We start from the raw sequence: 22,269 nt of genomic DNA, 5'->3' as shown, positions 1-22,269 counted from the left end.
CCATGCCTGCTCCGACTCTTAATGTGCCTCTGGCCATGCCTGCTCGGACACTGCTTCTACCTCTGGCCATGCCTGCTGGGACCCTGCCTGTGCCTCTGAACATGCCGGCTTGGACCCTGGTTCTGCCTCTTGCCAAACCTGCTCGGATCATGCTTGTGCCTCTAGCCATGCCTGCTCGCACCCTGCTTGTGCCTCTGGCGAAGCCTGCTCGAAACCTTCTTGAACCCCTGGCGATGCCTACTCGGACCCTACGTGTGTCTCTGTAAAAGCCTGCTCGGACCCTCCTTGTGCCTCTGGCCATGCCTGCTCGCACCCTGCTTGAGACTCTGGCGATGCCTACTCTGAACCTGCTTGTACCTCTGGCCACACCTGTTCGGACCCTACTTCTGCCTCTGGCCACGCCTGCTCGGACCCTACTTCTCCCTCTGGACATGCCTCCTTGGACTCTGCTTCTGCCTGTGACACTTCTGACAGCCTGCTGATTCCTGAACCTTGCCTGTTTGGTCACTGATTGTTCCTCTGGCCCTTCTCGTACCTGACCCCTGCCTGCTGGGACCCTGCTTGTGCCTCTGGCCATGCCTGCTGGGACCCTGAATGTGCCTCTGGACATGCCTGCTCGGAACCTGCTTCTACCTCTGGCCATGCCTGTTGGGACCTTGCTTGTGCCTATGGCCATGCCGGCTCGGACCCTGGTTCTGCCTCTGGCCATGCCTGCTCGGACCCTGCTTGTGCCTCTTGCCAATCCTGCTCGGACCCTCCTTGTGCCTCTGGCCATGCCTGCTCGGACCCTGCTTCTGCCTCTGGCCATGCCTGCTCGGACCCTGCTTGAGCCTCTTGCCATCCCTGCTCGGACCTTGCTTTTGCCTCTGGCCTTGCTCGTACCTGACCCCTGCCTTTTTGGACCCTGCTTCTGCCTCTGGCCATGCCTGCTCGGACTCTGAATGTGCCTCTGGCAATGCCTGCTCGGACCCTGCTTCAACCTCTGGCCATGCCTGCTGGGACCCTGCTTGTGCCTCTGGACATGCCGGCTCGGACCCTGGTTCTGCCTCTAGCCATGCCTGCTCGGACCCTGCTTTGGGCTCTGGCCAATCCTGCTCAGACCCTGCTTGTGCCTCTGGCCAATCCTGCTCGGATACTGCTTGTGCCTCTGGCTATGCCTGCTCGGACCCTGCTTGAACCTCTGGCGATGCCTGCTCGAACCCTGCTTGAGCCCCTGGCGATGCCAACTCGGACCCTGCTTGTGCTTCTGTCCATGCCTGCTCGGACCCTGCTTGTGCCTCTGGCCATGCCTGCTCGGACACTGCTTGAGACTCTGGCGATGCCTACTCGGACCCTGCTTGTACCTCTGGCCACACTTGTTCGGACCCTGCTTCTGCCTCTGGCCACGCCTGCTCGGACCCTACTTCTGCCTCTGGAAATGCCTGCTCGGACTCTGCTTCTGCCTCTGGCCAATCCTGCTCGGACCCTGCTTCTGCCTCTGGCCATGCCTGCTTGGACCCTGCTTGATCCTCTTGCCATCCCTGCTCGGACCTTGCTTGTGCCTCTGGCCTTGCTCGTACCTGACCCCTGCCTGTTTGGACCCTGCTTCTGCCTCTGGCCATTCCTGCTCGGACCCTGGTTCTGCCTCTGGCCAAGCCTGCTCGGACCCTGCTTGTCCCTCTGCCCAGGAGTGCTCGGACCCTGCTTGTGCCTCTGGCCATGCCTGCTTGGACCGTGAATGTGCCTCTGGCCATGCCTGCTCAGACCCTGCTTCTGCCTCTGGCCAGGCCTGCTCGGACCCTGCTTGTGACTCTGGCCATGCCTGCTGGGACCGTGAATGTGCTGCTGGCCATGCCTGCTCGGACCATGCTTCTGCCTCTTGCCATGCCTGCTCGGACCCTGAATGTGCCTCTGGCCATGACTGCTCGGAGCCGGCTTCTACCTCTGGCCATGCCTGTTGGAACCTTGCTTGTGCCTATGGCCAAGCCGGCTCGGACCCTGGTCCTGCCTCTGGCCATGCCTGCTGGGACCAAGCTTCTGCCTCTTGCCATGCCTGCTCGGACCCTGAATGTGCCTCTGGCCATGACTGCTCGGAGCCGGCTTCTACCTCTCGCCATGCCTGTTGGAACCTTGCTTGTTCCTATGGCCAACCCGGCTTGGACCCTGGTCCTGCCTCTGGCCATGCCTGCTCGGACCCTGCTTGTGCCTCTGTCCCTGCCTGCTCGGACCCTGCTTGAGCCTCTTCCCATCCCTGCTCGGACCTTCCTTGTGCCTCTGGCCTTGCTCGTCGCTGACCCCCGCCTGGTTGGACCCTGCTTCTGCCTCTGGCCATGCCTGCTCGGACCCTGAATGTGCCTCTGGCCATTCTTGCTCGGACCTGCTTCTACCTCTGGCCATGCCTGTTGGGACCCTGCTTGTGCCTCTGGCCATGCCGGCTCGGACCCTGGTTATGCCTCTGGCCAAACCTGCTCTGACCCTGCTTGTCCCTGTGGCTAAGCCTGCTCGGACCCTGCTTGTGCCTCTGGCCAAACCTGCTCTGACCCTGCTTGTCCCTGTGGCTAAGCCTGCTCGGACCCTGCTTGTGCCTCTGGCCAAGCCTGCTTGAACCCTGCTTTAGACTATGGCTATGCCTGCTCGGACCCTGAATTTGCCTCTCGCCAAGCCTGCTCGGACCCTTCTTGTGCCTCTGGCCATGCAAGCTGGGACCCTGTATGTGCCTCTGGACATGCCTGCTGGGCCCGTGCTTGTGCCACTGTCCATGCTGGCTCAGACCCTGGTTCTGCCTGTGACCGTTCCGACAACCTGCTGGTTCCTGAACCTTGCCTGCTTGGTCGCTGCTTGTGCCTCTGGCCTGGCTCGTACCTGACACCTGCCTGGTCGGACCCTGCTTCTGCCTCTGGCCATGCCTGCTCGGACCCTGAATGTGCCTCTGGCCATGCCTGCTCGGACCCTGCTTGAGACTCTGGCGATGCCTACTCGGACCCTGCTTGTACCTCTGGCCACACTTGTTCAGACCCTGCTTCTGCCTCTGGCCACGCCTGCTCGGACCCTACTTCTGCCTCTGGAAATGCCTGCTCGGACTCTGCTTCTGCCTGTGACACTTCTGACAGCCTGCTGATTCCTGATCCTTGCCTGTTTGGTCACTGCTTCTTCCTCTGGCCCTGCTCGTACCTGACCCCTGCCTGCTGGGACCCTGCTTGTACCTCTGGCAATGCCTGCTGGGACCCTGAATGTGCCTCTGGACATGCCTGATCGGAACCTGCTTCTGCCTCTGGCCATGCCTGGTCGGACCCTGAATGTGCCTCTGGCCAAGCCTGCTCGGACCCTGCTTCTGCCTCTGGCCAAGCCTGCTCGGACCCTGCTTGTCCCTCTGGCCAGGAATGCTCGGACCCTGGCTCTGCCTCTGGCCAAGCCTGCTCGGACCCTGCTTCTGCCTCTGGCCAAGGCTGCTCGGACCCTGCTTGTCCCTCTGGCCAGGAGTGCTCGGACCCTGCTTGTGCCTCTGGCCATGCCTGCTTGGACCCTGCTTGTGCCTCTGGACATACCTGCTCGGACCCTGAATGTGCCTCTGGCCATGCCTGCTCGGAGCCGGCTTCTACCTCTGGCCATGCCTGTGGGGAACTTGCTTGTGCCTATGGCCAAGCCGGCTCGGACCATGCTTGTGCCTCTGGCCAAGCCTGCTCGGACCCTGCTTGAGCCTCTTTCCATCCCTGCTCGGACCCTGCTTGTGCCTCTGTCCATGCCTGCTCGGACCCTGCTTGAGCCTCTTGCCATCCCTGCTCGGACCTTGCTTGTGACTCTGGCCTTGCTCTTCGCTGACCCCTGCCTGGTTGGACCCTGCTTCTGCCTCTGGCCATGCCTGCTCGGACTCTGAATGTGCCTCTGGCCATGCCTGCTCGGACCCTGCTTCTACCTCTGGCCATGCCTGCTGGGACCCTGCTTGTGCCTCTGGCCATGCGTGCTGGGACCCGGAATGTGCCTCTGGACATGCCTGCTCGGAACATGCTTCTGTCTCTGGCCATGCCTGGTCAGACCCTGAATGTGCCTCTGGCCATGCCTGCTCGGAGCTGGCTTCTACCTCTGGCCATGCCTGTTGGGACCTTGCTTTTGCCTATAGCCATGCCGGCTCGGACCCCGGTTCTGCCTCTGGCCATACCTCCTCGGACCCTGCTTGTGCCTCTGGCCATGCCTGCTCGGACTGTGATTGAGCCTCTTGCCATCCCTGCTCGGACCTTGCTTGTGCCTCTGGCCTTGGTCGTAAATGACCCCTGCCTGATCGGACCCTGCTTCTGCCTCTGGCCATGCCTGCTCCGACTCTTAATGTGCCTCTGGCCATGCCTGCTCGGACACTGCTTCTACCTCTGGCCATGCCTGCTGGGACCCTGCCTGTGCCTCTGAACATGCCGGCTTGGACCCTGGTTCTGCCTCTTGCCAAACCTGCTCGGATCATGCTTGTGCCTCTAGCCATGCCTGCTCGCACCCTGCTTGTGCCTCTGGCGAAGCCTGCTCGAAACCTTCTTGAACCCCTGGCGATGCCTACTCGGACCCTACGTGTGTCTCTGTAAAAGCCTGCTCGGACCCTCCTTGTGCCTCTGGCCATGCCTGCTCGCACCCTGCTTGAGACTCTGGCGATGCCTACTCTGAACCTGCTTGTACCTCTGGCCACACCTGTTCGGACCCTGCTTCTGCCTCTGGCCACGCCTGCTCGGACCCTACTTCTCCCTCTGGACATGCCTCCTTGGACTCTGCTTCTGCCTGTGACACTTCTGACAGCCTGCTGATTCCTGAACCTTGCCTGTTTGGTCACTGATTGTTCCTCTGGCCCTTCTCGTACCTGACCCCTGCCTGCTGGGACCCTGCTTGTGCCTCTGGCCATGCCTGCTGGGACCCTGAATGTGCCTCTGGACATGCCTGCTCGGAACCTGCTTCTACCTCTGGCCATGCCTGTTGGGACCTTGCTTGTGCCTATGGCCATGCCGGCTCGGACCCTGGTTCTGCCTCTGGCCATGCCTGCTCGGACCCTGCTTGTGCCTCTTGCCAATCCTGCTCGGACCCTGCTTGTGCCTCTGGCCATGCCTGCTCGGACCCTGCTTCTGCCTCTGGCCATGCCTTCTCGGACCCTGGTTGTGCCTCTGGCAATGCCTTCTCAGAAACTGCTTGTGCCTCTGGCCATGCCTGCTCGGGCCCTTCTTCTGCTCTGGCCATGCCTGCTCAGACTCTGCTTCTGCCTCTGTCCATGCCTGCTCGGACCCTGCTTGTGCCTCTGTCCATGTCTGCTCAGACCCTGCTTCTCTCTCTGTCCATGAGTGCTGGAGCCCTGTTCTGCCTGTGGCCATACCTGCTGGGACCCTACTTGTGCCTCTCGCCATGCCTGCCCGGGACCTGCTTGTGCCTCTGGCCCTGCTGGTAACCGACCCCTGCCTGCTTAGTTGCTGCTTGTGCCTCTGGCCCTGCTCGTACCTGACCCCTGCCTCCTCGGACCCTTCTTGTGCCTCTGGCCATGCCTGCTCGGACCCTGCTTGTGCCTCTGGCCGTGCCTGCTCGGACCCTGCTTCTCCCTCTGGCCATGCCTGCTCGGACCCTGCTTCTGACTCTGGCCAGGCCTGCTCAGACCCTGCTTGTGCCTCTGGCCATGCCTGCTCGGACCCTGCTTGTGCTTCTGGCCATGCCTGCTCGGACTGTGATTCTGCTTGTGACTCTTCTGACAACCTGCTGGTTCCTGAACCCTGCCTCCTCGGACGCTGATTCTGCCTCTGGCAATGCCTTCTCAGACCCTGCTGGTGCCTCTGTCCATGGCTGCTCAGACCCCGCTTCTGTCACTGGCCAGGTCTGCTCAGACCCTGCTTCTCTCTCTGTCCATGAGTGCTGGAGCCCTGTTCTGGCTCTGGCCATGCCTGCTCAGACTCTCCTTCTGTCTGTGACCCTTCTGAGAACCTGCTGGTTCCTGAACCCTACCTGCTTGGTCGCTGCTTGTGCCTCTGGCCCTGCTCGTACCTGACCCCTGACTCCTCGGTCCCTGCATCTGCCTGTGGCCATACCTGCTGGGACCCTTCTTGTGCCTCTCGCCATGCCTGCTCGGACCCTGCTTGTGCCTCTGGCCATGCCTGCTTGGGCCCTGCTTGTGCCTCTGGCCCTGCTGGTAACCGACCCCTGCCTGCTTAGTTGCTGCGTGTGCCTCTAGCTCTGCTCGTACCTGACCCCTGCCTCCTCGGACCCTTCTTGTGCCTCTGGCCATGCCTGCTCGGACCCTGCTTCTGCCTCTGGCCATCCCTGCTCAGACTCTGCTTCTGCCTCTGGCCATGCCTGCTCGGACCCTGCCTGTGGCTCTGGCCATGCCTGCTTGGACCCTGCTTCTGCCTGTGGCCATGCCTGTTCGGAATGTGCTTCTGCCTGTGACTCTTCTTGTGCCTCTGGCCATGCCTGCTCAGACCCTGCTTGTGCCTCTGGCCATGCCTGCTCGGGCCCTGCTTGTGCCTCTGGCCCTGCTGGTAACCGACCCCTCCCTGCTTAGTTGCTGCTTGTGCCTCTGGCCATGCCTGTTCAGACCCTGAATGTGTGTCTGGCTATGCCTGCTCCGCCTCTGTTTCTGCCTCTGGCCATGCCTGCTCGGGCCCTTCTTCTGCTCTGGCCATGCCTGCTCAGACCCTGCTTCTGCCTCTGGCCATGCCTGCTCAGACCCTGCTTCTGCCTATGGCCATACCTCCTCAGACCCTGCTTCTGTCTCTGGCCATGCCTGCTCAAGCCCTGTTCCGGCCTTGGCCAAGCCTGCTCGGACTCTGCTTCTGCCTGTGACCCTTCTGAGAACCTGCTGGTTCATGAACCCTGCCTGCTTGGTCGCTGCTTGTATCTCTGGCCCTGCTCGTACCTGACCCCTGCCTCCTCAGACCCTTCTTGTGCCTCTGGCCATGCCTGCTCGGACCCTGCTTCTCCCTCTGGCCATGCCTGCTCGGACCCTGCTTCTGACTCTGGCCAGGCCTGCTCAGACTCTGCTTCTGCCTCTGTCCATGCCTGCTCGGACCCAGCTTGTGCCTCTGGCCATGCCTGCTCAGACCCTGCTTCTGCCTATGGCCATACCTCCTCAGACCCTGCTTCTGTCTATGGCCATGCCTGCTTGAGCCCTGTTCTGGCCTTGGCCATGCCTGCTCAGACTCTGCTTCTGCCTGTGACCTTTCTGAGAACCTGCTGGTTCCTCAACCCTGCCTGCTTGTGCCTCTGGCCCTGCTCGTACCTGACCCCTGCCTCCTCGGACCCTTCTTGTGCCTCTGGCCATGCCTGCTCGGACCCTGCTTGTGCTTCTGGCCATGCCTGCTCGGACTGTGATTCTGCTTGTGACTCTTCTGACAACCTGCTGGTTCCTGAACCCTGCCTCCTCGGACCCTGCTTCTGCCTCTGGCCATGCCTGCTCGGACTCTGCTTCTCACTCTGGCCATGCCTGCTCAGACCCTGCTTCTGCCTCTGGCCATGCATGCTCGGACCCTGCTTGTGCCTCTGGCCATGTCTGCTCGGACCCTGCTTCTGCCTCTTGCCATACCTGCTCAGACCCTGCTTCTATCTCTGGCCATGCCTCCTGGAGCCCTGTTCTGGCCCTGGCAATGCCTGCTCAGACCCTGCTTGAGCATCTGGCCATGCCTGCTCGGACCCTGCTTCTGCCTCTGGCCATCCCTGCTCAGACTCTGCTTCTGCCTCTGGCCATGCCTGCTCGGACCCTGCCTGTGGCTCTGGCCATGCCTGCTTGGACCCTGCTTCTGCCTGTGGCCATGCCTGCTCGGAATGTGCTTCTGCCTGTGACTCTTCTTGTGCGTCTGGACATGCCTGCTCAGACCCTGATTGTGCCTCTGGCCCTGCTGGTAACCGACCCCTCCCTGCTTAGTTGCTGCTTGTGCCTCTGGCCATGCCTGTTCGGACCCTGAATGTGTGTCTGGCTATGCCTGCTCCGACCCTGCTTCTTCCTCTGGCCATGCCTGCTCGGGCCCTTCTTCTGCTCTGGCCATGCCTGCTCAGACTCTGCTTCTGCCTCTGTCCATGCCTGCTCAGACCCTGCTTCTGCCTCTGGCCATGCCTGCTCAGACCCTGCTTCTGCCTATGGCCATACCTCCTCAGACCCTGCTTCTGTCTCTGGCCATGCCTGCTCAAGCACTGTTCCGGCCTTGGCCAAGCCTGCTCGGACTCTGCTTCTGCCTGTGACCCTTCTGAGAACCTGCTGGTTCATGAACCCTGCCTGCTTGGTCGCTGCTTGTATCTCTGGCCCTGCTCGTACCTGACCCCTGCCTTCTCGGACCCTGGTTGTGCCTCTGGCAATGCCTTCTCAGAAACTGCTTGTGCCTCTGGCCATGCCTGCTCGGGCCCAGCTTGTGCCTCTGGCCATGCCTGCTCAGACCCTGCTTCTGCCTATGGCCATACCTCCTCAGACCCTGCTTCTGTCTATGGCCATGCCTGCTTGAGCCCTGTTCTGGCCTTGGCCATGCCTGCTCAGACTCTGCTTCTGCCTGTGACCTTTCTGAGAACCTGCTGGTTCCTCAACCCTGCCTGCTTGTGCCTCTGGCCCTGCTCGTACCTGACCCCTGCCTCCTCGGACCCTTCTTGTGCCTCTGGCCATGCCTGCTCGGACCCTGCTTGTGCTTCTGGCCATGCCTGCTCGGACTGTGATTCTGCTTGTGACTCTTCTGACAACCTGCTGGTTCCTGAACCCTGCCTCCTCGGACCCTGCTTCTGCCTCTGGCCATGCCTGCTCGGACTCTGCTTCTCACTCTGGCCATGCCTGCTCAGACCCTGCTTCTGCCTCTGGCCATGCATGCTCGGACCCTGCTTGTGCCTCTGGCCATGTCTGCTCGGACCCTGCTTGTGCCTCTGGCCATGCCTGCTCGGGCCCTGCTTGTGCCTCTGGCCCTGTTGGTAACCGACCCCTCCCTGCTTAGTTGCTGCTTGTGCCTCTGGCCATGCCTGTTCGGACCCTGAATGTGTGTCTGGCTATGCCTGCTCCGCCTCTGTTTCTGCCTCTGGCCATGCCTGCTCGGGCCCTTCTTCTGCTCTGGCCATGCCTGCTCAGACCCTGCTTCTGCCTCTGGCCATGCCTGCTCAGACCCTGCTTCTGCCTATGGCCATACCTCCTCAGACCCTGCTTCTGTCTCTGGCCATGCCTGCTCAAGCCCTGTTCCGGCCTTGGCCAAGCCTGCTCGGACTCTGCTTCTGCCTGTGACCCTTCTGAGAACCTGCTGGTTCATGAACCCTGCCTGCTTGGTCGCTGCTTGTATCTCTGGCCCTGCTCGTACCTGACCCCTGCCTCCTCAGACCCTTCTTGTGCCTCTGGCCATGCCTGCTCGGACCCTGCTTCTCCCTCTGGCCATGCCTGCTCGGACCCTGCTTCTGACTCTGGCCAGGCCTGCTCAGACTCTGCTTCTGCCTCTGTCCATGCCTGCTCGGACCCAGCTTGTGCCTCTGGCCATGCCTGCTCAGACCCTGCTTCTGCCTATGGCCATACCTCCTCAGACCCTGCTTCTGTCTATGGCCATGCCTGCTTGAGCCCTGTTCTGGCCTTGGCCATGCCTGCTCAGACTCTGCTTCTGCCTGTGACCTTTCTGAGAACCTGCTGGTTCCTCAACCCTGCCTGCTTGTGCCTCTGGCCCTGCTCGTACCTGACCCCTGCCTCCTCGGACCCTTCTTGTGCCTCTGGCCATGCCTGCTCGGACCCTGCTTGTGCTTCTGGCCATGCCTGCTCGGACTGTGATTCTGCTTGTGACTCTTCTGACAACCTGCTGGTTCCTGAACCCTGCCTCCTCGGACCCTGCTTCTGCCTCTGGCCATGCCTGCTCGGACTCTGCTTCTCACTCTGGCCATGCCTGCTCAGACCCTGCTTCTGCCTCTGGCCATGCATGCTCGGACCCTGCTTGTGCCTCTGGCCATGTCTGCTCGGACCCTGCTTCTGCCTCTTGCCATACCTGCTCAGACCCTGCTTCTATCTCTGGCCATGCCTCCTGGAGCCCTGTTCTGGCCCTGGCAATGCCTGCTCAGACCCTGCTTGAGCATCTGGCCATGCCTGCTCGGACCCTGCTTCTGCCTCTGGCCATCCCTGCTCAGACTCTGCTTCTGCCTCTGGCCATGCCTGCTCGGACCCTGCCTGTGGCTCTGGCCATGCCTGCTTGGACCCTGCTTCTGCCTGTGGCCATGCCTGCTCGGAATGTGCTTCTGCCTGTGACTCTTCTTGTGCGTCTGGACATGCCTGCTCAGACCCTGATTGTGCCTCTGGCCCTGCTGGTAACCGACCCCTCCCTGCTTAGTTGCTGCTTGTGCCTCTGGCCATGCCTGTTCGGACCCTGAATGTGTGTCTGGCTATGCCTGCTCCGACCCTGCTTCTTCCTCTGGCCATGCCTGCTCGGGCCCTTCTTCTGCTCTGGCCATGCCTGCTCAGACTCTGCTTCTGCCTCTGTCCATGCCTGCTCAGACCCTGCTTCTGCCTCTGGCCATGCCTGCTCAGACCCTGCTTCTGCCTATGGCCATACCTCCTCAGACCCTGCTTCTGTCTCTGGCCATGCCTGCTCAAGCACTGTTCCGGCCTTGGCCAAGCCTGCTCGGACTCTGCTTCTGCCTGTGACCCTTCTGAGAACCTGCTGGTTCATGAACCCTGCCTGCTTGGTCGCTGCTTGTATCTCTGGCCCTGCTCGTACCTGACCCCTGCCTTCTCGGACCCTGGTTGTGCCTCTGGCAATGCCTTCTCAGAAACTGCTTGTGCCTCTGGCCATGCCTGCTCGGGCCCAGCTTGTGCCTCTGGCCATGCCTGCTCAGACCCTGCTTCTGCCTATGGCCATACCTCCTCAGACCCTGCTTCTGTCTATGGCCATGCCTGCTTGAGCCCTGTTCTGGCCTTGGCCATGCCTGCTCAGACTCTGCTTCTGCCTGTGACCTTTCTGAGAACCTGCTGGTTCCTCAACCCTGCCTGCTTGTGCCTCTGGCCCTGCTCGTACCTGACCCCTGCCTCCTCGGACCCTTCTTGTGCCTCTGGCCATGCCTGTTCGGACCCTGCTTGTGCTTCTGGCCATGCCTGCTCGGACTGTGATTCTGCTTGTGACTCTTCTGACAACCTGCTGGTTCCTGAACCCTGCCTCCTCGGACCCTGCTTCTGCCTCTGGCCATGCCTGCTCGGACTCTGCTTCTCACTCTGGCCATGCCTGCTCAGACCCTGCTTCTGCCTCTGGCCATGCATGCTCGGACCCTGCTTGTGCCTCTGGCCATGTCTGCTCGGACCCTGCTTGTGCCTCTGGCCATGCCTGCTCGGGCCCTGCTTGTGCCTCTGGCCCTGTTGGTAACCGACCCCTCCCTGCTTAGTTGCTGCTTGTGCCTCTGGCCATGCCTGTTCGGACCCTGAATGTGTGTCTGGCTATGCCTGCTCCGCCTCTGTTTCTGCCTCTGGCCATGCCTGCTCGGGCCCTTCTTCTGCTCTGGCCATGCCTGCTCAGACCCTGCTTCTGCCTCTGGCCATGCCTGCTCAGACCCTGCTTCTGCCTATGGCCATACCTCCTCAGACCCTGCTTCTGTCTCTGGCCATGCCTGCTCAAGCCCTGTTCCGGCCTTGGCCAAGCCTGCTCGGACTCTGCTTCTGCCTGTGACCCTTCTGAGAACCTGCTGGTTCATGAACCCTGCCTGCTTGGTCGCTGCTTGTATCTCTGGCCCTGCTCGTACCTGACCCCTGCCTCCTCAGACCCTTCTTGTGCCTCTGGCCATGCCTGCTCGGACCCTGCTTCTCCCTCTGGCCATGCCTGCTCGGACCCTGCTTCTGACTCTGGCCAGGCCTGCTCAGACTCTGCTTCTGCCTCTGTCCATGCCTGCTCGGACCCAGCTTGTGCCTCTGGCCATGCCTGCTCAGACCCTGCTTCTGCCTATGGCCATACCTCCTCAGACCCTGCTTCTGTCTATGGCCATGCCTGCTTGAGCCCTGTTCTGGCCTTGGCCATGCCTGCTCAGACTCTGCTTCTGCCTGTGACCTTTCTGAGAACCTGCTGGTTCCTCAACCCTGCCTGCTTGTGCCTCTGGCCCTGCTCGTACCTGACCCCTGCCTCCTCGGACCCTTCTTGTGCCTCTGGCCATGCCTGCTCGGACCCTGCTTGTGCTTCTGGCCATGCCTGCTCGGACTGTGATTCTGCTTGTGACTCTTCTGACAACCTGCTGGTTCCTGAACCCTGCCTCCTCGGACCCTGCTTCTGCCTCTGGCCATGCCTGCTCGGACTCTGCTTCTCACTCTGGCCATGCCTGCTCAGACCCTGCTTCTGCCTCTGGCCATGCATGCTCGGACCCTGCTTGTGCCTCTGGCCATGTCTGCTCGGACCCTGCTTCTGCCTCTTGCCATACCTGCTCAGACCCTGCTTCTATCTCTGGCCATGCCTCCTGGAGCCCTGTTCTGGCCCTGGCAATGCCTGCTCAGACCCTGCTTGAGCATCTGGCCATGCCTGCTCGGACCCTGCTTCTGCCTCTGGCCATCCCTGCTCAGACTCTGCTTCTGCCTCTGGCCATGCCTGCTCGGACCCTGCCTGTGGCTCTGGCCATGCCTGCTTGGACCCTGCTTCTGCCTGTGGCCATGCCTGCTCGGAATGTGCTTCTGCCTGTGACTCTTCTTGTGCGTCTGGACATGCCTGCTCAGACCCTGCTTGTGCCTCTGGCCCTGCTGGTAACCGACCCCTCCCTGCTTAGTTGCTGCTTGTGCCTCTGGCCATGCCTGTTCGGACCCTGAATGTGTGTCTGGCTATGCCTGCTCCGACCCTGCTTCTTCCTCTGGCCATGCCTGCTCGGGCCCTTCTTCTGCTCTGGCCATGCCTGCTCAGACTCTGCTTCTGCCTCTGTCCATGCCTGCTCAGACCCTGCTTCTGCCTCTGGCCATGCCTGCTCAGACCCTGCTTCTGCCTATGGCCATACCTCCTCAGACCCTGCTTCTGTCTCTGGCCATGCCTGCTCAAGCACTGTTCCGGCCTTGGCCAAGCCTGCTCAGACTCTGCTTCTGCCTGTGACCCTTCTGAGAACCTGCTGGTTCATGAACCCTGCCTGCTTGGTCGCTGCTTGTATCTCTGGCCCTGCTCGTACCTGACCCCTGCCTTCTCGGACCCTGGTTGTGCCTCTGGCAATGCCTTCTCAGAAACTGCTTGTGCCTCTGGCCATGCCTGCTCGGGCCCTTCTTCTGCTCTGGCCATGCCTGCTCAGACTCTGCTTCTGCCTCTGTCCATGCCTGCTCGGACCCTGCTTGTGCCTCTGTCCATGTCTGCTCAGACCCTGCTTCTCTCTCTGTCCATGAGTGCTGGAGCCCTGTTCTGCCTGTGGCCATACCTGCTGGGACCCTACTTGTGCCTCTCGCCATGCCTGCTCGGGACCTGCTTGTGCCTCTGGCCCTGCTGGTAACCGACCCCTGCCTGCTTAGTTGCTGCTTGTGCCTCTGGCCCTGCTCGTACCTGACCCCTGCCTCCTCGGACCCTTCTTGTGCCTCTGGCCATGCCTGCTCGGACCCTGCTTGTGCCTCTGGCCGTGCCTGCTCGGACCCTGCTTCTCCCTCTGGCCATGCCTGCTCGGACCCTGCTTCTGACTCTGGCCAGGCCTGCTCAGACCCTGCTTGTGCCTCTGGCCATGCCTGCTCGGACCCTGCTTGTGCTTCTGGCCATGCCTGCTCGGACTGTGATTCTGCTTGTGACTCTTCTGACAACCTGCTGGTTCCTGAACCCTGCCTCCTCGGACGCTGATTCTGCCTCTGGCAATGCCTTCTCAGACCCTGCTGGTGCCTCTGTCCATGGCTGCTCAGACCCCGCTTCTGTCACTGGCCAGGTCTGCTCAGACCCTGCTTCTCTCTCTGTCCATGAGTGCTGGAGCCCTGTTCTGGCTCTGGCCATGCCTGCTCAGACTCTCCTTCTGTCTGTGACCCTTCTGAGAACCTGCTGGTTCCTGAACCCTACCTGCTTGGTCGCTGCTTGTGCCTCTGGCCCTGCTCGTACCTGACCCCTGACTCCTCGGTCCCTGCATCTGCCTGTGGCCATACCTGCTGGGACCCTTCTTGTGCCTCTCGCCATGCCTGCTCGGACCCTGCTTGTGCCTCTGGCCATGCCTGCTTGGGCCCTGCTTGTGCCTCTGGCCCTGCTGGTAACCGACCCCTGCCTGCTTAGTTGCTGCGTGTGCCTCTAGCTCTGCTCGTACCTGACCCCTGCCTCCTCGGACCCTTCTTGTGCCTCTGGCCATGCCTGCTCGGACCCTGCTTCTGCCTCTGGCCATCCCTGCTCAGACTCTGCTTCTGCCTCTGGCCATGCCTGCTCGGACCCTGCCTGTGGCTCTGGCCATGCCTGCTTGGACCCTGCTTCTGCCTGTGGCCATGCCTGTTCGGAATGTGCTTCTGCCTGTGACTCTTCTTGTGCCTCTGGCCATGCCTGCTCAGACCCTGCTTGTGCCTCTGGCCATGCCTGCTCGGGCCCTGCTTGTGCCTCTGGCCCTGCTGGTAACCGACCCCTCCCTGCTTAGTTGCTGCTTGTGCCTCTGGCCATGCCTGTTCAGACCCTGAATGTGTGTCTGGCTATGCCTGCTCCGCCTCTGTTTCTGCCTCTGGCCATGCCTGCTCGGGCCCTTCTTCTGCTCTGGCCATGCCTGCTCAGACCCTGCTTCTGCCTCTGGCCATGCCTGCTCAGACCCTGCTTCTGCCTATGGCCATACCTCCTCAGACCCTGCTTCTGTCTCTGGCCATGCCTGCTCAAGCCCTGTTCCGGCCTTGGCCAAGCCTGCTCGGACTCTGCTTCTGCCTGTGACCCTTCTGAGAACCTGCTGGTTCATGAACCCTGCCTGCTTGGTCGCTGCTTGTATCTCTGGCCCTGCTCGTACCTGACCCCTGCCTCCTCAGACCCTGCTTCTCCCTCTGGCCATGCCTGCTCGGACCCTGCTTCTCCCTCTGGCCATGCCTGCTCGGACCCTGCTTCTGACTCTGGCCAGGCCTGCTCAGACTCTGCTTCTGCCTCTGTCCATGCCTGCTCGGACCCAGCTTGTGCCTCTGGCCATGCCTGCTCAGACCCTGCTTCTGCCTATGGCCATACCTCCTCAGACCCTGCTTCTGTCTATGGCCATGCCTGCTTGAGCCCTGTTCTGGCCTTGGCCATGCCTGCTCAGACTCTGCTTCTGCCTGTGACCTTTCTGAGAACCTGCTGGTTCCTCAACCCTGCCTGCTTGTGCCTCTGGCCCTGCTCGTACCTGACCCCTGCCTCCTCGGACCCTTCTTGTGCCTCTGGCCATGCCTGCTCGGACCCTGCTTGTGCTTCTGGCCATGCCTGCTCGGACTGTGATTCTGCTTGTGACTCTTCTGACAACCTGCTGGTTCCTGAACCCTGCCTCCTCGGACCCTGCTTCTGCCTCTGGCCATGCCTGCTCGGACTCTGCTTCTCACTCTGGCCATGCCTGCTCAGACCCTGCTTCTGCCTCTGGCCATGCATGCTCGGACCCTGCTTGTGCCTCTGGCCATGTCTGCTCGGACCCTGCTTCTGCCTCTTGCCATACCTGCTCAGACCCTGCTTCTATCTCTGGCCATGCCTCCTGGAGCCCTGTTCTGGCCCTGGCAATGCCTGCTCAGACCCTGCTTGAGCATCTGGCCATGCCTGCTCGGACCCTGCTTCTGCCTCTGGCCATCCCTGCTCAGACTCTGCTTCTGCCTCTGGCCATGCCTGCTCGGACCCTGCCTGTGGCTCTGGCCATGCCTGCTTGGACCCTGCTTCTGCCTGTGGCCATGCCTGCTCGGAATGTGCTTCTGCCTGTGACTCTTCTTGTGCGTCTGGACATGCCTGCTCAGACCCTGATTGTGCCTCTGGCCCTGCTGGTAACCGACCCCTCCCTGCTTAGTTGCTGCTTGTGCCTCTGGCCATGCCTGTTCGGACCCTGAATGTGTGTCTGGCTATGCCTGCTCCGACCCTGCTTCTTCCTCTGGCCATGCCTGCTCGGGCCCTTCTTCTGCTCTGGCCATGCCTGCTCAGACTCTGCTTCTGCCTCTGTCCATGCCTGCTCAGACCCTGCTTCTGCCTCTGGCCATGCCTGCTCAGACCCTGCTTCTGCCTATGGCCATACCTCCTCAGACCCTGCTTCTGTCTCTGGCCATGCCTGCTCAAGCACTGTTCCGGCCTTGGCCAAGCCTGCTCGGACTCTGCTTCTGCCTGTGACCCTTCTGAGAACCTGCTGGTTCATGAACCCTGCCTGCTTGGTCGCTGCTTGTATCTCTGGCCCTGCTCGTACCTGACCCCTGCCTTCTCGGACCCTGGTTGTGCCTCTGGCAATGCCTTCTCAGAAACTGCTTGTGCCTCTGGCCATGCCTGCTCGGGCCCAGCTTGTGCCTCTGGCCATGCCTGCTCAGACCCTGCTTCTGCCTATGGCCATACCTCCTCAGACCCTGCTTCTGTCTATGGCCATGCCTGCTTGAGCCCTGTTCTGGCCTTGGCCATGCCTGCTCAGACTCTGCTTCTGCCTGTGACCTTTCTGAGAACCTGCTGGTTCCTCAACCCTGCCTGCTTGTGCCTCTGGCCCTGCTCGTACCTGACCCCTGCCTCCTCGGACCCTTCTTGTGCCTCTGGCCATGCCTGCTCGGACCCTGCTTGTGCTTCTGGCCATGCCTGCTCGGACTGTGATTCTGCTTGTGACTCTTCTGACAACCTGCTGGTTCCTGAACCCTGCCTCCTCGGACCCTGCTTCTGCCTCTGGCCATGCCTGCTCGGACTCTGCTTCTCACTCTGGCCATGCCTGCTCAGACCCTGCTTCTGCCTCTGGCCATGCATGCTCGGACCCTGCTTGTGCCTCTGGCCATGTCTGCTCGGACCCTGCTTGTGCCTCTGGCCATGCCTGCTCGGGCCCTGCTTGTGCCTCTGGCCCTGTTGGTAACCGACCCCTCCCTGCTTAGTTGCTGCTTGTGCCTCTGGCCATGCCTGTTCGGACCCTGAATGTGTGTCTGGCTATGCCTGCTCCGCCTCTGTTTCTGCCTCTGGCCATGCCTGCTCGGGCCCTTCTTCTGCTCTGGCCATGCCTGCTCAGACCCTGCTTCTGCCTCTGGCCATGCCTGCTCAGACCCTGCTTCTGCCTATGGCCATACCTCCTCAGACCCTGCTTCTGTCTCTGGCCATGCCTGCTCAAGCCCTGTTCCGGCCTTGGCCAAGCCTGCTCGGACTCTGCTTCTGCCTGTGACCCTTCTGAGAACCTGCTGGTTCATGAACCCTGCCTGCTTGGTCGCTGCTTGTATCTCTGGCCCTGCTCGTACCTGACCCCTGCCTCCTCAGACCCTTCTTGTGCCTCTGGCCATGCCTGCTCGGACCCTGCTTCTCCCTCTGGCCATGCCTGCTCGGACCCTGCTTCTGACTCTGGCCAGGCCTGCTCAGACTCTGCTTCTGCCTCTGTCCATGCCTGCTCGGACCCAGCTTGTGCCTCTGGCCATGCCTGCTCAGACCCTGCTTCTGCCTATGGCCATACCTCCTCAGACCCTGCTTCTGTCTATGGCCATGCCTGCTTGAGCCCTGTTCTGGCCTTGGCCATGCCTGCTCAGACTCTGCTTCTGCCTGTGACCTTTCTGAGAACCTGCTGGTTCCTCAACCCTGCCTGCTTGTGCCTCTGGCCCTGCTCGTACCTGACCCCTGCCTCCTCGGACCCTTCTTGTGCCTCTGGCCATGCCTGCTCGGACCCTGCTTGTGCTTCTGGCCATGCCTGCTCGGACTGTGATTCTGCTTGTGACTCTTCTGACAACCTGCTGGTTCCTGAACCCTGCCTCCTCGGACCCTGCTTCTGCCTCTGGCCATGCCTGCTCGGACTCTGCTTCTCACTCTGGCCATGCCTGCTCAGACCCTGCTTCTGCCTCTGGCCATGCATGCTCGGACCCTGCTTGTGCCTCTGGCCATGTCTGCTCGGACCCTGCTTCTGCCTCTTGCCATACCTGCTCAGACCCTGCTTCTATCTCTGGCCATGCCTCCTGGAGCCCTGTTCTGGCCCTGGCAATGCCTGCTCAGACCCTGCTTGAGCATCTGGCCATGCCTGCTCGGACCCTGCTTCTGCCTCTGGCCATCCCTGCTCAGACTCTGCTTCTGCCTCTGGCCATGCCTGCTCGGACCCTGCCTGTGGCTCTGGCCATGCCTGCTTGGACCCTGCTTCTGCCTGTGGCCATGCCTGCTCGGAATGTGCTTCTGCCTGTGACTCTTCTTGTGCGTCTGGACATGCCTGCTCAGACCCTGCTTGTGCCTCTGGCCCTGCTGGTAACCGACCCCTCCCTGCTTAGTTGCTGCTTGTGCCTCTGGCCATGCCTGTTCGGACCCTGAATGTGTGTCTGGCTATGCCTGCTCCGACCCTGCTTCTTCCTCTGGCCATGCCTGCTCGGGCCCTTCTTCTGCTCTGGCCATGCCTGCTCAGACTCTGCTTCTGCCTCTGTCCATGCCTGCTCAGACCCTGCTTCTGCCTCTGGCCATGCCTGCTCAGACCCTGCTTCTGCCTATGGCCATACCTCCTCAGACCCTGCTTCTGTCTCTGGCCATGCCTGCTCAAGCACTGTTCCGGCCTTGGCCAAGCCTGCTCAGACTCTGCTTCTGCCTGTGACCCTTCTGAGAACCTGCTGGTTCATGAACCCTGCCTGCTTGGTCGCTGCTTGTATCTCTGGCCCTGCTCGTACCTGACCCCTGCCTTCTCGGACCCTGGTTGTGCCTCTGGCAATGCCTTCTCAGAAACTGCTTGTGCCTCTGGCCATGCCTGCTCGGGCCCTTCTTCTGCTCTGGCCATGCCTGCTCAGACTCTGCTTCTGCCTCTGTCCATGCCTGCTCGGACCCTGCTTGTGCCTCTGTCCATGTCTGCTCAGACCCTGCTTCTCTCTCTGTCCATGAGTGCTGGAGCCCTGTTCTGCCTGTGGCCATACCTGCTGGGACCCTACTTGTGCCTCTCGCCATGCCTGCTCGGGACCTGCTTGTGCCTCTGGCCCTGCTGGTAACCGACCCCTGCCTGCTTAGTTGCTGCTTGTGCCTCTGGCCCTGCTCGTACCTGACCCCTGCCTCCTCGGACCCTTCTTGTGCCTCTGGCCATGCCTGCTCGGACCCTGCTTGTGCCTCTGGCCGTGCCTGCTCGGACCCTGCTTCTCCCTCTGGCCATGCCTGCTCGGACCCTGCTTCTGACTCTGGCCAGGCCTGCTCAGACCCTGCTTGTGCCTCTGGCCATGCCTGCTCGGACCCTGCTTGTGCTTCTGGCCATGCCTGCTCGGACTGTGATTCTGCTTGTGACTCTTCTGACAACCTGCTGGTTCCTGAACCCTGCCTCCTCGGACGCTGATTCTGCCTCTGGCAATGCCTTCTCAGACCCTGCTGGTGCCTCTGTCCATGGCTGCTCAGACCCCGCTTCTGTCACTGGCCAGGTCTGCTCAGACCCTGCTTCTCTCTCTGTCCATGAGTGCTGGAGCCCTGTTCTGGCTCTGGCCATGCCTGCTCAGACTCTCCTTCTGTCTGTGACCCTTCTGAGAACCTGCTGGTTCCTGAACCCTACCTGCTTGGTCGCTGCTTGTGCCTCTGGCCCTGCTCGTACCTGACCCCTGACTCCTCGGTCCCTGCATCTGCCTGTGGCCATACCTGCTGGGACCCTTCTTGTGCCTCTCGCCATGCCTGCTCGGACCCTGCTTGTGCCTCTGGCCATGCCTGCTTGGGCCCTGCTTGTGCCTCTGGCCCTGCTGGTAACCGACCCCTGCCTGCTTAGTTGCTGCGTGTGCCTCTAGCTCTGCTCGTACCTGACCCCTGCCTCCTCGGACCCTTCTTGTGCCTCTGGCCATGCCTGCTCGGACCCTGCTTCTGCCTCTGGCCATCCCTGCTCAGACTCTGCTTCTGCCTCTGGCCATGCCTGCTCGGACCCTGCCTGTGGCTCTGGCCATGCCTGCTTGGACCCTGCTTCTGCCTGTGGCCATGCCTGTTCGGAATGTGCTTCTGCCTGTGACTCTTCTTGTGCCTCTGGCCATGCCTGCTCAGACCCTGCTTGTGCCTCTGGCCATGCCTGCTCAGGCCCTGCTTGTGCCTCTGGCCCTGCTGGTAACCGACCCCTCCCTGCTTAGTTGCTGCTTGTGCCTCTGGCCATGCCTGTTCAGACCCTGAATGTGTGTCTGGCTATGCCTGCTCCGCCTCTGTTTCTGCCTCTGGCCATGCCTGCTCGGGCCCTTCTTCTGCTCTGGCCATGCCTGCTCAGACCCTGCTTCTGCCTCTGGCCATGCCTGCTCAGACCCTGCTTCTGCCTATGGCCATACCTCCTCAGACCCTGCTTCTGTCTCTGGCCATGCCTGCTCAAGCCCTGTTCCGGCCTTGGCCAAGCCTGCTCGGACTCTGCTTCTGCCTGTGACCCTTCTGAGAACCTGCTGGTTCATGAACCCTGCCTGCTTGGTCGCTGCTTGTATCTCTGGCCCTGCTCGTACCTGACCCCTGCCTCCTCAGACCCTTCTTGTGCCTCTGGCCATGCCTGCTCGGACCCTGCTTCTCCCTCTGGCCATGCCTGCTCGGACCCTGCTTCTGACTCTGGCCAGGCCTGCTCAGACTCTGCTTCTGCCTCTGTCCATGCCTGCTCGGACCCAGCTTGTGCCTCTGGCCATGCCTGCTCAGACCCTGCTTCTGCCTATGGCCATACCTCCTCAGACCCTGCTTCTGTCTATGGCCATGCCTGCTTGAGCCCTGTTCTGGCCTTGGCCATGCCTGCTCAGACTCTGCTTCTGCCTGTGACCTTTCTGAGAACCTGCTGGTTCCTCAACCCTGCCTGCTTGTGCCTCTGGCCCTGCTCGTACCTGACCCCTGCCTCCTCGGACCCTTCTTGTGCCTCTGGCCATGCCTGCTCGGACCCTGCTTGTGCTTCTGGCCATGCCTGCTCGGACTGTGATTCTGCTTGTGACTCTTCTGACAACCTGCTGGTTCCTGAACCCTGCCTCCTCGGACCCTGCTTCTGCCTCTGGCCATGCCTGCTCGGACTCTGCTTCTCACTCTGGCCATGCCTGCTCAGACCCTGCTTCTGCCTCTGGCCATGCATGCTCGGACCCTGCTTGTGCCTCTGGCCATGTCTGCTCGGACCCTGCTTCTGCCTCTTGCCATACCTGCTCAGACCCTGCTTCTATCTCTGGCCATGCCTCCTGGAGCCCTGTTCTGGCCCTGGCAATGCCTGCTCAGACCCTGCTTGAGCATCTGGCCATGCCTGCTCGGACCCTGCTTCTGCCTCTGGCCATCCCTGCTCAGACTCTGCTTCTGCCTCTGGCCATGCCTGCTCAGACCCTGCCTGTGGCTCTGGCCATGCCTGCTTGGACCCTGCTTCTGCCTGTGGCCATGCCTGCTCGGAATGTGCTTCTGCCTGTGACTCTTCTTGTGCGTCTGGCCATGCCTGCTCAGACCCTGCTTGTGCCTCTGGCCATGCCTGCTCGGGCCCTGCTTTTGCCTCTGGCCCGGCTGGTAACCGACCCCTCCCTGCTTAGTTGCTGCTTGTGCCTCTGGCCATGCCTGTTCGGACCCTGAATGTGTGTCTGGCTATGCCTGCTCCGACCCTGCTTCTTCCTCTGGCCATGCCTGCTCGGGCCCTTCTTCTGCTCTGGCCATGCCTGCTCAGACTCTGCTTCTGCCTCTGTCCATGCCTGCTCAGACCCTGCTTCTGCCTCTGGCCATGCCTGCTCAGACCCTGCTTCTGCCTATGGCCATACCTCCTCAGACCCTGCTTCTGTCTCTGGCCATGCCTGCTCAAGCACTGTTCCGGCCTTGGCCAAGCCTGCTCGGACTCTGCTTCTGCCTGTGACCCTTCTGAGAACCTGCTGGTTCATGAACCCTGCCTGCTTGGTCGCTGCTTGTATCTCTGGCCCTGCTCGTACCTGACCCCTGCCTCCTCGGACCCTTCTTGTGCCTCTGGCCATGCCTGCTCGGACCCTGCTTGTGCCTCTGGCTGTGCCTGCTCGGACCCTGCTTCTCCCTCTGGCCATGCCTGCTCGGACCCTGCTTCTGACTCTGGCCAGGCCTGCTCAGACCCTGCTTCTGCCTCTGGCCATGCCTGCTCGGACCCTGCTTATGCCTCTGGCCATGTCTGCTTGGACCCTGCTTCTGCCTCTGGCCATGCCTGCTCGGACTGTGCTTTTGCTTGTGACTCTTCTGACAACCTGCTGGTTCCTGAACCCTGCCTGCTCGGACGCTGATTCTGCCTCTGGCCATGGGTGATTGGACCCTTCTGGTTCCTCTGGCCATACCTGCTCAGACCCTGCTTTTGCCTCTGGCCATGCCTCCTCAGACCCTGTTTGTGCCTCTGGCTATGCCTGCTCGAACCCTGCTTCTGCCTCAGGCCTTGCCT

Source organism: Heloderma suspectum, chromosome W (genome assembly GCF_057233095.1).
Source record: "Heloderma suspectum isolate Gila_16-S chromosome W, 16-S_ref, whole genome shotgun sequence".
Classification (NCBI taxonomy): Eukaryota; Metazoa; Chordata; class Lepidosauria; order Squamata; family Helodermatidae; genus Heloderma; species Heloderma suspectum.
The sequence above is the reverse complement of the archived record's forward strand: the minus strand, read 5'-3'. Positions refer to the sequence as shown.